This window comes from Sus scrofa, chromosome 9, assembly GCF_054392235.1.
Source record: "Sus scrofa isolate SSC_HxYL_T2T_F1_AM1 chromosome 9, Sscrofa_HxYL_maternal_Yorkshire_Landrace_v2.0, whole genome shotgun sequence".
NCBI classification, from domain to species: Eukaryota; Metazoa; Chordata; class Mammalia; order Artiodactyla; family Suidae; genus Sus; species Sus scrofa.
This window is the reverse complement of record NC_139391.1, coordinates 119,506,178-119,527,610: the sequence shown is the minus strand read 5'-3', so window position 1 is coordinate 119,527,610 and position 21,433 is coordinate 119,506,178. Positions and strand designations below refer to the sequence as shown.

The 21,433-nt window shown below is 37.2% G+C and overlaps 1 protein-coding gene and 1 long non-coding RNA gene across 28 annotated transcripts in view; both read right to left on the bottom strand.

The window, feature by feature from the left end:
- Positions 1-21,433, bottom strand: part of DNM3 (dynamin 3) — a 542,852-nt gene that overhangs the window by 76,902 nt on the left and 444,517 nt on the right. The window lies entirely within an intron of this gene.
- LOC146400115 (uncharacterized) lies at positions 813-8,758 on the bottom strand. The gene is made up of 2 exons (XR_014816243.1): positions 7,058-8,758; positions 813-6,717 (listed from the first exon to the last, which is right to left on the bottom strand). It is a non-coding gene; the product is annotated as an uncharacterized LOC146400115 (long non-coding RNA).

The window sequence follows — 21,433 nt, the reverse complement described above, 5'->3', positions numbered from 1 at the left end:
GAATCCTGCCTGACCAGGCTGTTGATTTCTTAAACCTGAGTGTTAAACAGAAAGAAACTGGCTATGTTCAAACCGCTCGATTTGGCTATCGACGTGATTATTTACAGATGAAGGCAAAGCAGCCCCAAAGTGAACAGAGGATGGGAGGACTGTGTTCCAAATTGACCAGCTGAAGGAAAGTTTATATTTTAAAAAAACAATCACTTGGTCAGTGACTCATGGGGAAAGAATTCTTAAGCTTTCTTCAGGGAAACCCCAGTAAATAACATGTATAATAAAATGGAGATGGTGTTGTCTGTTTCGTTGGGCCCTTCAGTCCACATAATAAATCTTTTGGCAAAAAAGGGAACATTCTGAACACGATTCTCTTTGGGAAACCCCCAAACGGCAAGAACTACTGCAGCTTCCTTACAGTTTTACAGAATATTTTGTATCTCAGACTTGCATGTGAAATAACAACTTGGAAGAAATGTGGAAAAAAATCTGCTTTTTGTTACAGGGTTGAGGATTTTTCAGTCGGTTCCCTCCATGATTCACACTGCACTCCACTGCCCTGAAACTCAAAACCACATATCATAAAAAGCAGCACTGGCTCGAGTTAATTCTTCCTGCTTTGTCCCTAGGAGAACCAACAGCTCGAAGTGTGGCCCACATGACATACAAGAGAAATGAATGAAAAGTTCTCGGCCTGCTTCAATTTACTGGAATATGGTGTAAATCACATGCTTTGAAAGAGATCTGGAGTTCTACTTTTTTTTTTTTTCTACTCTGAGGTTTAACTGACATAATCTATAACAGTTTCAGTTCCTCTCTTTTTAATTAGCAAAAGCTTTAGGAATTTTGTTGTTTTTGGTCTCTAAGAACATCTTGCAAGGAAAAAAACAAGGTTGAGCAAAATAAAATGTGCTTCTAAATGATTAAAGAAAGCCCTGTCTGTTGGGGATAGGAATGGTCAAAGTTCTCTATCCCCAACCCCCTGCCCAGAATGCTTTGTTCAAGCCACACGGTGTCTAATCAGCATGTCTTTAGATTATTTTATGTTAATTAAAATTATGGTTAGCTTCGGAGGTTAATGTATACATGTGCATGTGGCTTCAAAGGCTTCCCAAATTACTGGCTGAGCTCCCTTGCCTTGGGCAGGCCTGATCTGTGATAAAACTGACCACATTAAACCAAGTTTATAACTACGGAGTTTTTTAACTCAGTGGGGAAAATATATTTTGCAGGTCTCAAAGAATTTCCCATTTTAAACCACTCTCTCAGGATCCTAAAAGAGGTAAGGAGGGAAAAAAAAAAAAAAAGAAAGAAAGAAATGTAAAGGGAAAAGAACAAAGGAACTGGCCTCTATTAGGAGAAGAAACAAAAACAAGAGCTTTACAGATTATGAAGAGGCAACAAATAAAGCACAAAAGACTGTACTGGATCACAACTTCTACAACATGCTTGATTCTTAAAAAAAAAAAAAAAAAAAAACTCATTCATTGCACTGATTGAGAACAAACCCTAGCCCCTTAAAATCAATGAAAAATGGTTAATGCTATTACTCTAATTTCTCTTTCACTTTGTAACATACAGAAGGTAAAACTCATGGTGAGTACTCAGAGTTTGTCAAGGGCTGTAATTAGGAAAAGTTCATCCAAGTGGTCAGCATAAACCTTAATGGTCAGAGCTGCAGAGCAGCCCAGTGTGAGGTGGGCAGGAGACCAGTCTAGAAGACAGGAACAAACAAACAAAAGTTGGAACCAGAAATGGGGACAGAGTGGTGCCTCCCCTGAGAAGAAAAGGCTGTCGACCCACAACTTAGAATATATGGAAATGTGTCAACCTATATTTGATTCAGATGACAACCTAAATTCTCAGAATGCATCTAACCCAAAAGATTGGGAGGTGGCATAGTTTTCATTTACCTAATCATCTGTTCCTTCAAACTCTTCTTGGTTCAGACCCTCACAACCTCTCTCCTCGACTGCAATGAGAATCTCCTGATGGGTCTCCTGGCTCCCATTAAATTTATCCTTCACACTGCTGCTAGACTAAACAGTCTAAAACATTGTTCTGACCTTTCATAGCTTCTCGATGGCATAGAGTGAAGTATACTGCACTAGTGACTTGATCCCCTGACTGCTGTTTAGGCATCAGTCCCACCATGCCTGGCCTCACCAGTTAGTTCTTACCCATTAGGCTGCCTTCCCTACCCATCCCACAGGCTGCTGCATGCTCCCCATGAGCCAATGATTTCTGTGCACACCTTTTACCTCCCTGTATCGTAAGTTTCAGATAGTGAGCTCCTTAAGGACACAAATTGTGGACTTAGTAATTTTTGCATTCTTGACACCCAGCAAGTTCTTGATAAAGGTTTAATGAACTGAACTGATGTAAAATTAGAGAAATAATAAATGACATTGAACTCCAACAGAGAGAACAAGCAGGAATGATGTGTAAAAGAAGGCTGGCTCTCAGGTTGTTCTCATCTATCAGAGACTAGGAAGTTACCTGGAGAAATCCAGGCAAGTACACTGGCTCCCTAAAGTTAGGGAGAAGATTCAGGAAGCTGTTGCCCTGAAATGTGGTAGAAGGCCAAGTGTTCATTGCACCTTTGGATGCCTTGACCCCTATGGATTGCATGAAAAGGACTATTTCAAACTGCAGTATTTTGATGGAGCAGATAACCTGCCAGGTTAGGTCACCATTACTTTCTCAGCAGATGACCATCTAATGCTAACAGGGCAAGGGTAAGAGTGTCAGAGGTGAGGTTTCTAAGGCAATATAAGCCAATGCAAACATCTAGAAACAGATTGGTGGAAACATGGAAATAGATAATACAGTTTGGGTAAAAATTTTCAAGAAGATAATCACCCTGTACTTGTCTTCAAGGGCAATAAATGCAAACTTTCACTACGGTCAGAAGTCAGGAAGGAAATTTAGTTAAAGGTAGACTCTAAAATAATTTCAAGAATGGAATAGTCTTCTACACATTGAAAAGGAACAACTTAACATACCAAAATATTTCACAAGCAGAGGTTTCCCTCAACTCTCCTTTGAATCAATCAAGCTTTATATTCTATTCAGAAAAACAAGTGTCAATGAACATCACAGGTGAACTTGGCAGGGTACAAAGTATGGAAACCACCAAAGAGGGAAAATGTGAACATACTTTTTAACAAGTTAATGTTATTTAGCAGAACAGTTCTAAAAAGCAAAAGGTAAAAGGAAAAAAGAAAAAAAAATGAAAACTATAAACCTGTACAAATAAACTTTCTACTATTTATGTGTGTCAAGTTCAGATTCACTTTCATTCTGAACTTAAAACCAAAATGAAGTATGAGTTATACACTTAGCCTCATCTGGAAAACTCCCTGGAAATTTTCAGAGCTTCTTAGCACAAAGTACAAAGAGATATGGTAATAACTTTACTGAACAAACAAATATACAGAAAAGAGTGAGCTGGTTTGAGCCCTCAGGGCACGCCTGGTGGCCTGTGGCTGCTCTGATTCTGTGCCATGAAGAAATGTATTGGGCCTCTCTAGATCTTCTTTCCAGCCTCAGGACCGCCAACAGTCATTTTCAATGAGAAAAAGTAACAATTCCTCACCATCAGTATCAGAGCTGCGAACAGAATCCATTTAAAGGCTGTCTCACTAGGGGCAAAATGATCTGCTATTGCTCACAGCTGATAGGCACCCAGGAAGGGGTGTAATGAGAAAGCTGAATTTCTGGTAAACCTTGGCTTAAGGCACAATTCTCAATATTATGTCCATATACCTCACAGTAAAATTAAGGATTATGGTTGTAAAATCTTCCTTGATGTGACAGAAGGGAAATATTAATAGCGTTTGCACCTTACACTAGGGCTATTGTTAGTACCTACAGTACTCATTCTAAAACCTCAGAGGTACCGCTTATATCTGGAATCTAATATATGGCACAAATGAACCTTTCCACAGAAAAGAAAATCATGGACATGGAGAACGGACTTGTGGTTGCCAAGGGGGAGGGAGTGGGATGGACTGAGAATTTGGGGTTAATAGATGCAAACTATTGCCTTTGGCATGGCATGGATAAGCAATGAGATCCTGCTGTATAGCACTGGGGTCACTTATGATGGAGCATGATAATGTGAAAAAAAAGGAATGTATATATGTGTATTTGTGACTGGATCACCCTGCTGTACAGTAGAAAATTGACAGAAAACTGTAAACCAGGTATAATGGAAAAAATAAAAATAAAAAAAAAAAACAACAAAACTTCAGTGGTTATAAAATTACCCTGGCAGCTTATTTAAAATGCATGTTCCCAGGTGCCGTCCTCAAATATTCAAATTCAGAAGACTTTGGGGTGGCCCAAGAGTTTACATTTTTAACAAACAAACTGGCCATGGTGAGAAACCCTATGTTATAGTCCTTCTGCCTGTTCTGCAAGTGTTCCTTGTCCAACATTGATTTCACAAGATGATGAGAGGGGTTGTTTCTAAAAAATGGGGGGAGGGATATTATTTGAAAAAATAAGTTCAAGAATTGCAGTGTCAAGCACATCTACATGTTTTCTTATTCCAGGACTCTCAAATTTTGAAAAATGCTAATGTACTCAGTTTCTCATCAGAGGAGAAAGAATACAATGTAACCCAAACATTTCTGATCATCAAAACATTTGTTTCTCCTTTAAATAGGCTGAGTATACTTTGGGAAATGCTGTTATACAGAACTTTTATGTAAGAAAATAAAAAAAAATCAGAGAACTACTGAGGATGATAATCTGTAATACCTAGATGGAGATGGTTTATAGTATGATATGATATACACTATGACATGATAATACCCAGGAGCAAAGACAGGCCACGAACAAATTCTGAAGGTAAATGCCAAGCAGTAGCTTGGCAATAGGGAGTCCAATTGATGCTTTTCATGGCATTAGCAAGTAATGAGGCCCTTAGTAAACAGCTTAGAAAAGAGGTGATATTTGGAAAAAGAGGATAATTAGTGGGAGTCAGTGCAACTACTCAGTCCAAACCCACAGCACTTTAACAAAGCTTAAAAGACCACGCAAGCACAAAAATAATATTGACGACAGCCAGCACCTTTTAAGAACTGACTTTGTTCCTACCACTGTTTTACAACACAAGTGTTAGCTCATTTAGTCTTTGAGAAGTAGAGACTGTCATCAAGCTCCATTCAACAAATGAGAGAGGCTCAGAGTAACCTGAGGAACATCTCCCCGCTATCAAATGGCAGAACTGGGATTTCAGATCACACTGGAGCTTCAAAACTCTGCACTTCGTTGTTCTAATTAGGAGGGTCAATAGGATTGCAGTTAAAGGAGATTATCTGAGCAACAGGGAGGTTTTGTTTTGTTGTGTTTTTAAGGGAAACGCAAATGATCACATTGACAAAGATTAAGTATGAAAAAAACCTGAAATACTCATTGTCATGGTTAGGCGAGATGTGAGGAATGGGAATTGATTTAATCTTTGAGGAAAGTCATCAAGAACAGTATAATTATTCATTCCTTTTGATACCAATTCCACTTCTACAAGTCTGCTCTAAGGAAATAATCAGAACTGAGTATGAGGAATTAGACACTAAGATGTTTACTCTAAATTTACGTACAATAATGAGAATTAGATTGAAACTGAGTGTGTTTATTAGAAAGTTCATGAACTCTGAATTCAAAACTGGATTTGAATTAAATCCTGACTCCTTCACTTATTGGATATGTGATCTTTGGCTAGTTTGCCAACTTTACTAACCTCATGTTCTTCATCTTTAGAATAGAGAAGATAATGTTTATTTTCCAGCAGGGATTCTCAACAGCAGTACTACTGATATTTTAGACTGGCTAATTCTTTGTTGTAGAGGGCTGTCCTGTGCCTTATAGCATGTTTAGTGGCATCCCTCGCCTCTACCCACTAGATGCCAGTAGCACCCCTCAACCCAGCTGTGACAGTCACAAATGTCTCCACATATTGCCAAATGCCCCCAGCAGGGAATCACTGCCTGCCAGGATGGTTGTGAGGATTACATGAGCTGATTTAAAGATAATTAGTGTGAAAGGAAAGAGATAAATACACAGTTTTTTGAATGGGAAAGCAGGTAGACAAAAAGAAAAGTCTATATAAATATAGACAAAGATATACACAAATCTACCGGTATCTCTATGCATCCAACTACCTACCTACCTATTTATCTAAGAAAAAGTAAGAAAGAATAAACTAAGACATGGAAATAACTAAGTGAAGCCCTAAATATACGCCAAAGAGATAGCCTTATCAAAGAGAAGGACCACTTGGGAGTACGAAAAGAAAGGATAAAGAAGTGAAGCAATTCTGAGGGTTTTCCTTTTTATAGTAATGTTACTATCTTTATTTTGAGAGAATTAACATAAAGAAGTTCTTTTTTTCTCCCAGGGTACAAAATACCTGGATAGAGCAGGGATTTAATGTATACTACTGGGGAAAAACTCTAATAATTTATTTCATTAGCATTTTATTGTGCCTACCCCTGAAGAATGAGGTGTGTAAATAGTCTGGCAATATAAAAACTTAAATGTAGACTGGAAAATCGGTTACAGTAATTTGAGGTAAATGAATCATGGTGAACAAGTTGATGGTTAGAGATTTTGGAAGCTATTTCAGTCTCAGTGTCACAAACTTTTCCTTCTCTCTTCTTATTTTCCCCCTGATTTCCTTCCTTTGCAATTTCACCTACATCTGGTGTCAAAACTCTGTGTTGGGAGTTCCCGTCGTGGCGCAGTGGTTAACGAATCCGACTAGGAACCATGAGGTTGCGGGTTCGGTCCCTGCCCTTGCTCAGTGGGTTAACGATCCGGCGTTGCCGTGAGCTGTGGTGTAGGTTGCAGACGCGGCTCGGATCCTGCGTTGCTGTGCCTCTGGCGTAGGCCGGTGGCTACAGCTCCGATTCAACCCCTAGCCTGGGAACTTCCATATGCCGCGGGAGCGGCCCAAGAAATAGCAACAACAACAACAACAACAAAAAAAAAAAAAAAAAAAAAAAAAAAAAGACAAAAAAGACAAAAGACAAAAAAAAAAAAAAAAAAAAAAAACTCTGTGTTGAAGGTCACAGTTTGTACTTGTTTCTTCCATCATTTATATTCATTGACCGAATCACTGCACAAATACTGTTCACTACCTATTACGTCCCAAGTTCTAGGGATATATTATGGTACAAAATCACAGAGGGGATCTTGTCTTCATGGAGTCTGAAGTACAGTTAGGAAGACAGAAAATAATAATAAACCAAGAAATGTAACAAAGAATATCACACAAATTAACCAATATAAAAATGCTGTTCTTCCAAACTTGTGCCTAATGTTCCTTGTCTAGTATTTAAAATTTAAATATTGCTTTTTCACTTTTGGGGAGGCCTTCCTATTTGTTAAGCAGTTGTAATACATTGTCTTTGTTAAGAACCTATTCCTGGACCACAACCACCATGTCATTTTATAGAATACAAGCTGAAATTTAGATGTCTGCTACTCTCTGATATGATATTTGTATTCTACAAATCTATAATCCTATAAAATTTATACTTCTACACTTGTGTAATCTATCCTAATTATAACCCTTTCAGCACTTCACATGAATGGAAATGTAAAATTGTTAATTGCCTTCATAAAACTTGGCTTCTGTAACTGACTTCAGTAATTTTGTCACATTAAAAAAAGTTAAGAGTATCAAGGTTTATGTTTTAATGCTTGACAAACTCTGTTTTTAAATGGGCTGAGCAAATTGATGTGGGTGGCTTTATCTTTGGGTCTGGATGTCTTAGCCATCTTAAAGTGGCTTAAAAGAAAACTTTATTGGCAGACAGTACATTCCATACCTTAGTCAAGAAAAGTTTCTGCTTGATAATCATTGGACCACATGGAAAGTGAAGAATAATGATGCTTACATTGGAACATTAGTAAAGTTTTTCTTGATAGAGACTCAGAATTTAACTGTACTTTACTGAGCCCAATTTTATGTCTTCTTCTAGTGCTTAAATATAGTAAGATTTTTAACTTTTTTTCTGTTTTCATGGAAATCCAATTTTGAAATAGGCTTTTAGTGGAAGCACATAAAAGTTACCCAAATTTATAAAAATTGGGTTTTTCGTATTTAATGAAAGACATATGTTCACAAAAAAAAGTGTTGGTGAAGGCAATTCTTTGTAACACAGTTACTGACCTTGCACCACTTGTCCAAGTATACAAGCCCATATCTGAAAATCTTTTCAGTTACTGTGATACTTTCTAAGGCAGCCCATTGAATCAAAGGCCAAGGAATAGTTTTCGTATGAAGCAGGTACTGATAAAGCATAATGGGAGGTAGGGACTGCTTATAACCAGAGTTTCCAGTCTGAATAGATTCCAGTTCTTCAACCAATCTTAGGTGAATTTGGCTCAATTAGTGAAGGTCATAGGTCCGAATCTTCATAGGCTAAATTTGGTAAGAGGATTTTGCATACTTATTTCAAACTAGGTCAAGGTTTATTAACTTTAACACTGTAAATAACAGGATATTGGCTTCCGCCCACTGGATTCCAGTCATACCTCCCCAGTCCAACAACCAAAAATGTCTAGATATTGTCAGATGTCCCCAGGAGCAAAATCATCCTTAGTTCAGAACCACTGATCTAAGTGGAACTAATGCATTTTTTTTCAATTTCTTACTTCAGGGGATAATTGCAGTGACAGAAAGATTTAAACAAGCTGATCTTTTTTTTTTTTAAGGTCTATTTTGTTCTTTGTATCAAACTCTACCCCCACCTCCCACCTTTGGCCTAATTACTTGAAGTGTCACTAACACTTCTCTTTGAAGCCATGTGACATAAAATGAGAAAACTGGTGAGACTAATGGCTAATGACTTCAAAGAGCAAAATGAAAATGTCCACATTAGAAATTCCTTCAATTAAAAACTTGGTCAATAATAATTTTTGCTGAAGAATGTGTGTTGTCATTATGTAAAGTTAGTCTTTAGTGTCTCATTTTGTGTTATATCCCCGTATAACACTAGCCTTATCCATTTTAGGGCTGATTCAATTAAGGGGCATGTAATTAAATATATTTTCTAAATAATCATTTAAATACTACTATGCTGGTCATTTAAAAATTTTTACTAGATTCTGTATATCCCAATAAATAAAGGAAATGCATTCCTAACTCCGGATTAAAATAATGTCCATCATAGTGAGGGACACAAAATGCAAATGCTTCAGAAAAAGAACACAGTTTTAAGTTTAAAACATGCTAGTCTTTATCGTTTCTTAAACAACTAGAGTCCTAACTGCCCTCAGTGACTTAATTTAGGTTTTGTCCTGGAATACTTGTCTAACCGCTCCACTCATTCAGAATGTTTTGGCCACACGCTCAGCATGTAGAAGTCCCTGGGCCAAAGAAAGAACCCACGCCACAGCAGTGACAATGCTGGATAAGTAACCCCTTGTACCACCAGCGAACTCCCGAAATGTTTAAATTTTAATATGCAAGTATATGGCCTCCATGCAGTAATTATCATTACTGACTGGTTCAGGAATATGTTCACCTGGCCTTTTCCTAGCTTCCTACAAAATGCCTCATACTCACTTGCTCAGCCTACCTAAAAGTTACTGCTCCCACCTCTACTTCCCTCCATATACTTTCTTTACAAAATCTTTTCTCACCTTATTGCATTTCTAAGTTTGTAGTGATAATACATAGGTACAGCAACAAATAAGTTAACACACAGATGTCTAAAGAAGCTAAAAATAATTCCTAACTTTTCTTCAAACCCATGTTGCATACCTTTCTCTATCCTCTTACAAACACATACAGAAATGTCCATATGTACACACACACACACACACACACACACACGCAACCACACACACCGGTTTTTTCTCAGTCTCTTCTACTGGTTTCTCCTCTTCAACTGTATTTCTAAAGACTAGACAATTCTATCCTCAGCTATCTTCTTTTTGATTCTATACTTTCTCCTTAGGTGCCAAGGTTTAAAATATCTAATGACTTCCAAATCTCTGTCTGAAGATCTCTTCTCTGAACTTAGACTTATACATTTAACTGCCTTAGAAGGCATCTCCATTTTGATGCTTTGATTCTCCTCTAAGGTATTTGGTAAGGTAATACTTCCTGTCCATTTGAGTCTAGGTGTCATCATCACGGCAGAGGAAATCAGTGACTGTGTAATTTTTCATTCATACCCTCAGTTATGCTGATCAACAGTAATCCTTTGAGCGTTGAGCCCTGAAGTGAGAATAACAAGGAGCAGAAGGCCAGACAACTTGAGATGCATGTGTAGCATGTGCAAGAAACAAATCTTGCAGTTTTAAGCCACCAGACTTTGGGAGTTTTGTTATAGCAATATAACAAACTATTCTGACTAAACACTGAAGTGTACTAGGATTCCAAATTTAATATGGTCAAAATGAAACGACCCACTCCATTTTCTCCTTTCCCCATTTACTACTCACTTTATGGCACTAACACGCACCTGTTGTTCAAGGTCCAGTAATGTTTTTTATTTTACTCTTTCTCTTACTTTCCAAATCCAATCCATCAGCAAATCTTAAAGGTGCGGCTCTACCACCAAAATATATCCTAAATCCAACCGCTTCTCACTATCACCACTGCTATGACACTAAGTCAAGCCATCATCATCTCTCTCTGCACTGACTCAAGCAGCCGTCCCACTTTGCCTCTAAACACACTTTTCTCTTTTATCTTTATTACTGTATTTTCTTATTGATTTCTAAGAATTCTTTAACTTGGACAAAAATAAGATATTAATTGTTTGCCTGCCATATATGTTGAAATGTTTTCTTCAGTTTTAACTTTTTATTTTAATCCTGTTTATTCTTTAGAGTAAGATTAAGTCGGTGGCTTTTATTACCATCAGCCTTAATCGATTTGTGCTTAAACATGGTACAGAGGAATCAGATACTTTATATCTCTAAGACTTTTGGTTCTTGTTTGAACGGGAGGTGTCTGGTAGGGAGCCAAGCAAACACAGAGTCAATATTTAATGACCAGTGTGATTCTCTGAAATCAAAAGGATGGTTTTACCCTCAAGAGGAGCATTTCTTAGTTGAGTCTCAAATTCTGATCCCAGTACTTCTGATCCCAGACACAAACTGTGATCCCAGACATCCTGCTTTTCAATTTTCAGATTATACATTTTGTTACATAAATGACTGGATTCAAAGACAGTTAATCAACTCTTAAATTTTACAAAATAATCTTCATTAGTCTAATATGATGTCTTCATCTTTAAACCTCAATTAGATTTTTTAAAAAGTGGAAGACTAAAGGCCAGAAATGAGGCTATGGTATGGCTCCCTGATAATATACATTATTTGTACATTATGCACAACATAGTCATAGTGGGCGACAGTGCTGACAGGTACAAAACTGGAACTTAAGGAAGAATGAATGATCCAGGAAGCTGGGGAAGCTGGGCACCATGGAGTCTGAGCATTTCAAACAAAGACACAATTGAGAATCATAGGGCAACAAGGGAAGGTGAGTGTTCAAAGATTCATAACATGGTCCTTCAACAATACGTAATTCAATGAGGAAAATAACATATTGCACTGGCAAGGGAAAGGGAAAGGAGTTAAAATCTGTGTATTCATTACAGAATAATAATAATATTACATATTTATGCCAAGTTTGTAGTCTCAGATGATTAATTTCCATTATTTACTTAACTTTTACTATCCTATAAAGTTTATGCTCTATATTGCTCCTTCCGAATATTATTTTCATCATTTTATATTTGTTTCTTTCTTACAATCCTTCACTTAAATTTCTTCCTCTTTTTCATTTTTGTGTGTCTTAAAATCTTTTTTTTTTGAAAACTGTACAAAAGAAAGTTATCGAGAAAATGACATGGGAACAAGATTTACTATTGCCTATACAATTAACATTTTGGTGTGCATCTTTGAAGGACTTCTACGTGCAATCATACACATGTAAATATCATCCTCTGCAAAATTTTTAAAACAAAAATAGGATTATGATATCCACAGTGGATTTTTTTTTCAGTTAATTTATCATGAAAATATCCACTGCAATTGATGTATTTATATTTTTACATATACATATACATCTTTATTTTAAACAATTTGCTTCATAGAATTTCATGGATGTACCACACTCAATTTAATCAATTACTTATAATGGATATTGATATAGTTTAAACATTGGTAATTATGAATAATATTTCCAAATCATTTTTTAATGAATATCTTTACAACTATCAAAGTATTTGATAAAAATAAATTTTGAGAAATGGAATTGCTTGGCTGAAAGGTTGGCATATAACAAAGGCCTTTGATTTGATGCCTATCACCAAACTGGCCACCCTCCAGAAAGTTTGTGTGTACACTCCGCCGCATGTGGTGCATAAGTACATAAGGATAACTTCTTCATTACCTCTATCACAACCATTCTTTAACATTTTTTCATAATCTAAAAGCTCAAAAATGATGTCTGGGCAGCTATTTTAATTTACAAGTCCTGCTTGTTAATGGATACTGAACCTTTTTTTTAAATCTAGTTATCAGTCTTTTATTTTTTATTTTTTGGTCTTGAATGTCTATTGATTTGGCCAGATTTCTTTTTTCCCCAAAAGGCTAGTTTTTGTTATATGTTAAATGAACTGAATAGAAACAATTCTATTTTGAGGACATTTAATCCTTTATATAGTTTACTAATTTGTCATATACTTTTTAACTGTTTACTCTTTTTTGTCCCATGCGAACACTTTAAATTTTCATGTAGTTTTATGCTTGCTCTTTTTTTTCACTATTTTCTAATTCATTAATTTTTCCTCTAACCATTAATTTCTTTCTTTCCTTAGATTTGCTGTTGTTGTTGCTTTCTTTCCTACCTTTTAGGTTTATTTACCTCTACTAAAATAAGAATTCTAGGAGTTCCCACTGTGGTGTAGTAGGTTAAGAATCTGACTGCAGTGGCTTGGGTTGCTTTGGAGGTACAGGTTCAATCCCTGGCCCTGTACAGTGGGTTAAAAGATCTGGTGTTGCTGTAGCTGAGGCTGGGAATCAATCCTTGGCCTTGAAACTTCCATGTGCCATGAGTGCAGCCATAAAAAAAAAGGTATATATACACAATGGAATACTACTCAGCCATAAAAAAGAATGACATAATGCCATTTGCAGCAACATGGATGGAACTAGAGAATCTCATACTGAGTGAAATGAGCCAGAAAGACAAAGACAAATACCATATGATATCACTTATAACTGGAATCTAATATCCAGCACAAATGAACATCTCCTCAGAAAAGAAAATCATGGACTTGGAGAAGAGACTTGTGGCTGCCTGATGGGAGGGGGAGGGAGTGGGAGGGATCGGGAGCTTGGGCTTATCAGACACAACTTAGAAGAGATTTACAAGGAGATCCTGCTGAATAGCATTGAGAACTTTGTCTAGATACTCATGTTGCAACAGAAGAAAGGGTGGGGGAAAAAATGTAATTGTAATGTATACATGTAAGGATAACCTGACCCCCTTGCTGTACAGTGGGAAAATAAAAAAAAATATTAAAAAAAAAGTAAATAAGTAAATAAGAATTCTATTTAAAATTATTAACATTTCTTTGTATATAACACTGGACATATCTTATAATATTTCCCATATAGTGTTTTCACTATACTTGTTATTATACTTCAAAAAGTCTTTACATTAAGCATTAATTTCCATTTGGATCCATTTTCAGAGTGTATTTTTAAATTTCTAAGTAGATAGGTTTTCTCACTTAAAGTTTGCTATGTATCTCTAGTTTTCTAAAGCTTATTAGACATCCAATGTTTATATAGCTTTTAAGTATGTACATACATATCTTTTGAATCAACCTTAATTCCTATACCAATCACATCTTTTTTCATTTTGATTTTTGCCCAGCTGATCTGCTAAAGATAGGGAGAAGGATTTTAAACTCTTTTAACTACAGTGATTCTATATGATTGCACTGTACTCTATGATAACCACATTAAGATACATTAACGAAAGCAATAAATTTCTACTTTTTGATTAAAAATGCTTCTGTAAGGGCTTACATTGCAAAGTAAAACTTATCACAATGAAAGTTCCAAAGCCATACTTGATGACAGCATTTTTTCAAAACAGAAACATAATTTCTTTTATTTGGGGGCAGTGTTAAACCAATTCCTTTCAAAAATATCACAGGGCATTAAAAAGATATCTAAAGTTCGGTGAGAAGAGGAAAGAGGAATCAGGATGGGACCAGCACACCTGAAATGGAGCTATGAAAAGAGGAAAGGAATCCATATACTGGGAGGGTACTTCACTGGCAGGGAGATCAACCAGAATGGAGGGAGAGCCCTGAGGCCTCAGAGAAATGAGCAGCCAGCCTGAGGAGGGCAAAGCAGAGAGAGAGCCATGAAGACAATTGGTACCACCACCGGGCAGACTCCAGTGGGTCTGAGATACTTAGGTGGGTCTCGGTGCTGAAGCTGGGGCTTTTAAGGTCAGTTCCAGGGAGAGAACTAGCGCTGGCTGTGTGAAAATAGTCTGAGAGGGCTAGGGAGTGGTGAGCCATGGCCAAGGGAGTGCAGGAGGAGGCCTGGGCCTGCCAGAGAAGCAGGGCACCACTATTTGGGAGTGTAAGAGGAGGAGTGGTGGTGGGATTGCCATAGGAACGTTCTCTGCACAAGCACAGGCTCTCAGGTGGCAGGGAACCTCTTGTGCAGGGTATGGGGATGAATGCAAACCACTGCAGCCATCTTAGACTCCAGAGGTAGGTGCTTCCTGCCACCACTAAGGGTCCCGTGACCAGGCATCACCTACTGCCCCAGTCACCCTAGGGGTCACCACCACAGAAAGCCCTGAAACTTGAGTGTCACCTGCTGCTCTCACCTCCCTGGGGGCCACTGCCACTGCTAAGGGCCCTGAAATTAGGACAGCCTTCCACCACCACCTGCCCACCCCCATGGGATGCTGCCACTGCCAAAGACCCAGCAACCAGGTGACATCTGCAAGGGCTGCCCACTGCCCTCAGCTCTCTGGAAACACGTGTAGGCCATGTACCTGCACACTCTTATCAAAGGGATAATGACAGATGGCAAGATGGAACATGAAAAGATGCTCAACATCACTAATTATTAGAGAAATGCAAATCAAAACTACAGTGAAGTACCACCTCATACTGGGCAGAGTGGTTATCATTAATAAGTCTACAAATGACAAATGCTGGAGGGGATGTGGAGAAAAAGGAACCCTCCTACACTGTTGGTGGGAACTTAAATTGGTACAATAATTATGGAAAATAGTATGGAGGTTCCTCAGAAAACTAAAAATATTAACTACCATATGATCCAGCCATCTCACTTCTGGGCGTGTGTCTGGACAAAACTATAATTCTAAAAGATACATGTTCCCCTATGTGCATAGCAGCACTATTCACAATAACCAAGACATGGAAACAACCTAATTGTCCATCAACAGATGAATGGATTAAGAAGATATGGTACATATATACAATGGAATACTACTCAGCTATAAAAAAGAACAAAATGTCATTTGCAGCAACATGGATGCAACTAGAGATTCTCACAGTGAGTGAAGTAAATTAGAAAGAGAAAGACAAATAACACATGCTATTGCTTATTTGTGGAATCTAATATGCGGCACAAATGAACCTATTCACAAAACAGAAACAGACTCAAGGGCATAGAGAGCAGAGTGGTTGCCAAAGGGGAGTGGGGTGGACTGGGAGTTTGGGGTTAGTAAATACAAATTATTACATTTAGAATGGATAAACAAAAGGTCCTACTGTATAGCACCAGGAACTCTATTCAATTTCCTGGGATAGACCATGATGGAAAATAATATTAAAAAAAGAATATATGTGTATGTATATATGACTGAGTCACTTTGCTGTACAGCAGAAAGTGGCACAACACTGTAAATCAACTGTAAATTTGTTACTTCAGTAACAAATTTTAAAAAACACTGTGAGAAAAAATTAGTCAAAAGCTGTGATGTAAGACATTATTCTCTTATTTCTCATTAACTAGAGGGAAGTCACTTTTGTTTTGTTTTGTTTCATCTTTTTGCCTTTTCTAGGGCCACTCCCACAGCATATGGAGGTTCCCAGGCTAGGGGTCTAATCGGAGCTGTAGCCACTGACCTACACCAGAGCCATAGCAACGCAGGATCCGAGCATGTCTGCAATCTACACCACAGCTCACGGCAACGCCGGATCCTTAACCCACTGAGCAAGGCCAGGGATCGAACCCGCAACCTCATGGTTCCTAGTCGGATTCATTAACCACTGTGCCATGACAGGAACTTCGGAAGTCACTTCTTTTCAGAAACAAGAGAGAAAATAAAAATATGTAAATAAGCCCAGAACATCCTTCAGAGATTCCTGTCCTATCACCAACAGTGAGTGAGCTTTCGATTCTTGCTTCCGTATGCAGTCTATTTGGCAAGATTAATAAATTTGGGGATATAATATAGATTCCAACTCACTTATCTAAGATTTTTGCCCTCAGTTAAACTGTTCTTTTCTCCAAGTGTTTGAAAGTAAACGTTGGGGCTTTAAAAACTAGGCATTAACAATGCTCTTTTAAGACTGGTTTGCCAAAAAAGAAGCCAGGGTTTATTCGTGTTGCAGTGACTGATATAGACAGTTCATTTTTATATGCACATAGAACTAAAATAACACTTTGAGGCCAGTGATTTTTCATTCCTTCTTTTAACTTTAGTGATATTCTTACTGGGTTGTGCATAAATTAAGTGGATCAGATGGGATCTCCTTAAATCCCATGGAAATAAATTTGCTAAACTACTTCAAGAAAATCAAGGAAAGAACATACATTATCCAAAGAAAATAAATAACCCCAATTGAGCTGACTGTACCGAAACTACTTAGAGATGTTTTTTCAGTCATTTTATTTTTTATCTTTTTCTTTCTGGTCATGCCCATGGCATGTTCTGGGGCCAAGGATCAAACCCACACCATTGCAGCAATCCAAACCACAGTAGTGGCAATGCCAGATCCTCAACCTGCTGAGTCACTAAGGAACTCCTCTTTTAGTCATTCTTAATATTAGAGAGGAAATATACCTTCTGACACTATACTGTTTATCCCTTCATCTACCAAGGTTATAACAGACCATCAAAAAGCCACTTTCAGGTTCCATTATGGATTTTCAGTGCCTACCTATATACTTTCTCACATATGACCAAGAACAGGAATTTAGGAGTTGAAGATCTGGCATAAGAGACAAAACAAATTAACATGGATTTAATATCTGTCTTCTTCAGTGTTCATATATTTTGGTGCCATTTGATTTGGCACACCCTGTCCTTGCAAATGATGGCTAGAATCCAATGGATCGCCAACATCAGTACTCTAGATAATAACCACTTTTCCCATGAAAGGAGGCTGACAATGTCCACTTATCAAGTGATGGAAAATTGCTAGACAAAGTATTTTTAAAATATTGTTAATACAGGTGTTCAAAATGGATTTTCTTTCCTTCTTTTCTTGTATATCAAAGCCTTTCACTATGTATAAAATTATTGCATTTAACCAAACTAGAACTTAGTTAAAAATGTTATTTTTAATATTACATATTTTTAACATGTTTTATCACGTTTCAGTTCTATTTCTCCTTTTCAAATGTTCCTTCTCTCCAATCAGGGCATTCAACTTCATACTTCTGCTAGAGGACATACAAGAATTCTTTATAGTTTAAAAAGACTGAAATTAAGTAAGGTGACAGTAAATTTATTTCTCAAAGGTAATAGAAGTTTCACAAGAGAGGAGATTAAATAAATGTAGCTTTAAGTCAAAATTTTTTCAAGTATTCAATTTTTTTTTTCTTTTTTGTAGGGTTGCCCTGTAGCACATGGAAGTTCCCAGGCTAGGGGTCAAATTAGAGCTGCAGCCACAGCAACACGGGATCTGAGCCACATCTGTGACCTATGTCACAACTCATGGCAACGCTGGATCCTTAACCCCCTGAGCAAGGCCAGAGATTGAACCTGCATCCTCACGGATACTAGTCAAGTTTGTAACCTGCTGAGCCACAATGGAAATTCCCTGGAGTATTCATTTCTGAACCTGGGATTCTTTTTAGGTTTCATTTGTGTTTCTATACCAACATCATTAAGAAATTTGAGAGCTTTTGTTACAGTATTTTATTGTTTATATTTTAGAGGTTTATTTTAACCTTCAATTTGCCTAATTTAATACCAGAGATATTTAACCAAAACTCAGAGTCTTTAATAAAGAAGTAACACCAAATGTTTATTAAATTTCTAGAAATGGCTACCAAGCAAGGACATCAAATTAATGAAGGAAATTAAATGTCTTTTCTCTAGGACAAAATATGAAGATTTCTTTTTTACCTGAAGACCTCACTTCTGAAAATGACATTCTGATTTACATGTATGCTCAACAAACAAACCAAATAAACAAAAAACCCCAAACCTCCCTGTTACTGTATTATATTTGTTCACATTCCCCAAACTGATACAGAGAGTCCTAGATTATGGTCTTACCATGGAAGATACTGACTTGGAATCCTTGGTGTAGGTAAACCCCTCTAAGGAGGAGACAGATTCTACCCGAGACAATTTAGGGTATCGCTATGCCAAGAGAAAAACATTTTCAAAAGAAAAATAAGGAATGGGCCTGGAAGGAGAAATTTTCCTGACCAACTGCGATCACCACACATCAGGAAAATCACCTTTTTAAGGAGAAATAACAAAGTACATAGAATTGTTCAAGGAAGAATAAGACTCTGGGTGTTTTGTCCTATCATGTAAATCTATCTATCTCTGTAGATGCTCTTTTTCTTGGAGTGTAGAGGATTAGTTCCCAAACTCTAAGCATAATCCAAAGGTGAATGAAGCAGATCAATTTAGCTGTCACTGAGAAAATGCATAGTTACATATTTCTTATAATATATGTGTGTATATGTATATATGTGTGTGTGCACTACACTTAACATAGGTAGGAAGATGAATCCATTCATCTTTTTCATCTGGGGAAACATGAATTGAGCAGGCTTCATTCTCTTTAGTGTCTGGTTAGTATCATAAATAATGAAATGCCATTCACTAAATAAACAATTAGCCTTTGTGAGTCTGAAATGAGTCACCTTTTACAGCTGGCTCATGTATATGGCAGGCAACAAGTCAGGTATGTTGCCTTGGGGACAACTTAGAATGAGAATTCCAGCATGAAAGGGAAAAAAGAATCTCATATTCTCCTTTTGAAGACTCCAGATCTATACTCTGGAGACAGCACAGCTTGTATTCCAGTGTTTTCCATTTATACTGAAATTCTAAGCTAAAGGAAAATAGCATTCAGATGTGCTGTTTGTGATTTGAGGAGGCTCTTTTGTGCCAGAGTCCGAGGTCAGTATAATGACGATATTTTAAAAGTATTAGTCATATATATTTACAAACTATTACTTTTTCATAACATAAGCAACAAAGAATTAAGGAATAAGGGCAATTAGCAACAGCTCCTCTAAAGAAGCAACTCTTCAATTAAAAATCAAAACAGGAAGTGCTTGCATCTTTGGCACTCCTCAATCAACACTTTAACTCTAGTTGGCACCCAAAGATTCCCACAGCATTGTACCAAGTGTTCCCAATACGGATGGTGGCTCCAGGTGCCAGGAGACCTGGAGGGCCTTCTGCACCATCCAATAGGTAGCCTTAACAGACAGCAACTTAGAATGCTTGAGTTGTTTTGACTCTTGTATAATGGTTTGAGAATCAGTAAATTCCATTAAACTTTCCCAGAACCTGACCAAACAAGTTACAACATATAGATGAGTCCTTCTACGGAGAAGAAGTGTTTTCTTTGGGGAACTTCATGAATGCCTTTAAGTCATCAGTGAAACACTAGTGAAAGAGGCAAATAATAAATGCTTCTTGAATGGTTAGCACCTCCCTAAAATGTCAGAAGCTGGTTCCGTGACCTTCAGCATGCATAGGCTTACTCTTAGTGTACTCACATAGCTCAAGGCTACTTAAACAAACAAGAGATGCAGTACATGAAATTCTAGACAGAGAAATGTCAGTGTCATATAAGTGACCAGGATCAGGCACATTTACTACTCCAGAATTAAAATACATTATATGGTATAAGAACTAAAATGTTTTATCCAATACCGATAATATTAGTTAGAAATATGATCCTTTCCTTTGTGGAAGAAATTTTTCATCAATTTCATAAGTCACCTTCTGTCTTAAAAAGTAAACTATTAGTGGGCTGAGTTCACCCCTTTACTCCTTCACAAATGCCTATCTTGTACTTTTATTATATTATTTTTAACTTTATTAAATATTATTACTTGGGTCATAAGCAGTTATAGCAAGATATAAGTTTATAAAGTGACGCATTTCAACACCAAATATCTATATCAACTTATTCCATAATGGCACATTCCATCAAATTAAACTTGAAGATTTCCCACATTTGTTTTAAATTCTATATGTATGGCTTATGAATAGCAATTTTGATGAATTCCAGCTGTTTTAAATATGCCAGCAGACCCTTCCATAACAGATTCTTTTAAATTCTTATTGTATTCAATGAGGCCCATTTTAAGTGGGCCACCTGGTAGGATGAAGCACTAATAATTTTCCATAGGGGGAAAAAAAAAGAAAAATAATCACTCTGCTAAACTTAAGAGCAACTTCCCCAACTACATTACTATTACATAACTAAAGTGAGACATAGTTCTAATCTTTTGAAAAAATTAAATTAAAATTTTAACAAGCTAGCAACCCTATGCACTACTAAATTACTCATTTATTTACTATAACAACATTTAAATAACTTCCACCATTTGTGTGTGTTGCCTGGTTTCACAAATCTATCATACTCATTTCAGTCTTCCCCTCCATTCCCCACACCCTCCTGCTTCCATCCAGCTGGAATACATCAAGGGTGCAGAAGCCAAGGCAAATGTTGACCCCACCCTCCTCCATCCATTTTAAGGCACCTTCAAAGCCAGAGCACTGATCTAGTTCAGTTTCACCAACAAAGCCAGTCATCCTGCTATTTAAGACTCCAGTTCAGGGTTTTTATAACTGCACATTAACATGAGAGCTTTGATTTTTGGTCAAAAACTTCAGCTGCACTGTTTCATCAGACTGTTGTACCCTTTCTGCAGAAGAGTCCTCATTATTAAATCTCCATAATCTTTGCTCTCAGTGTTGATCTATTTCCTTATAAGAACAACCTCTCTGCACTGTCCAATAACCAATCCTGAGGAATATGATATTTCCCTTCTAAAAGGTCAAAAATGAACAGCCATGATGGTAGTCCAAGCTTTGTTTCCTCCAAAATTTGCACACCCTCCATTTTCTGTGCATTGTCACAGGCATTGGTCATTTCAAAATGCATGAAAATACCCTCGTCCAGGC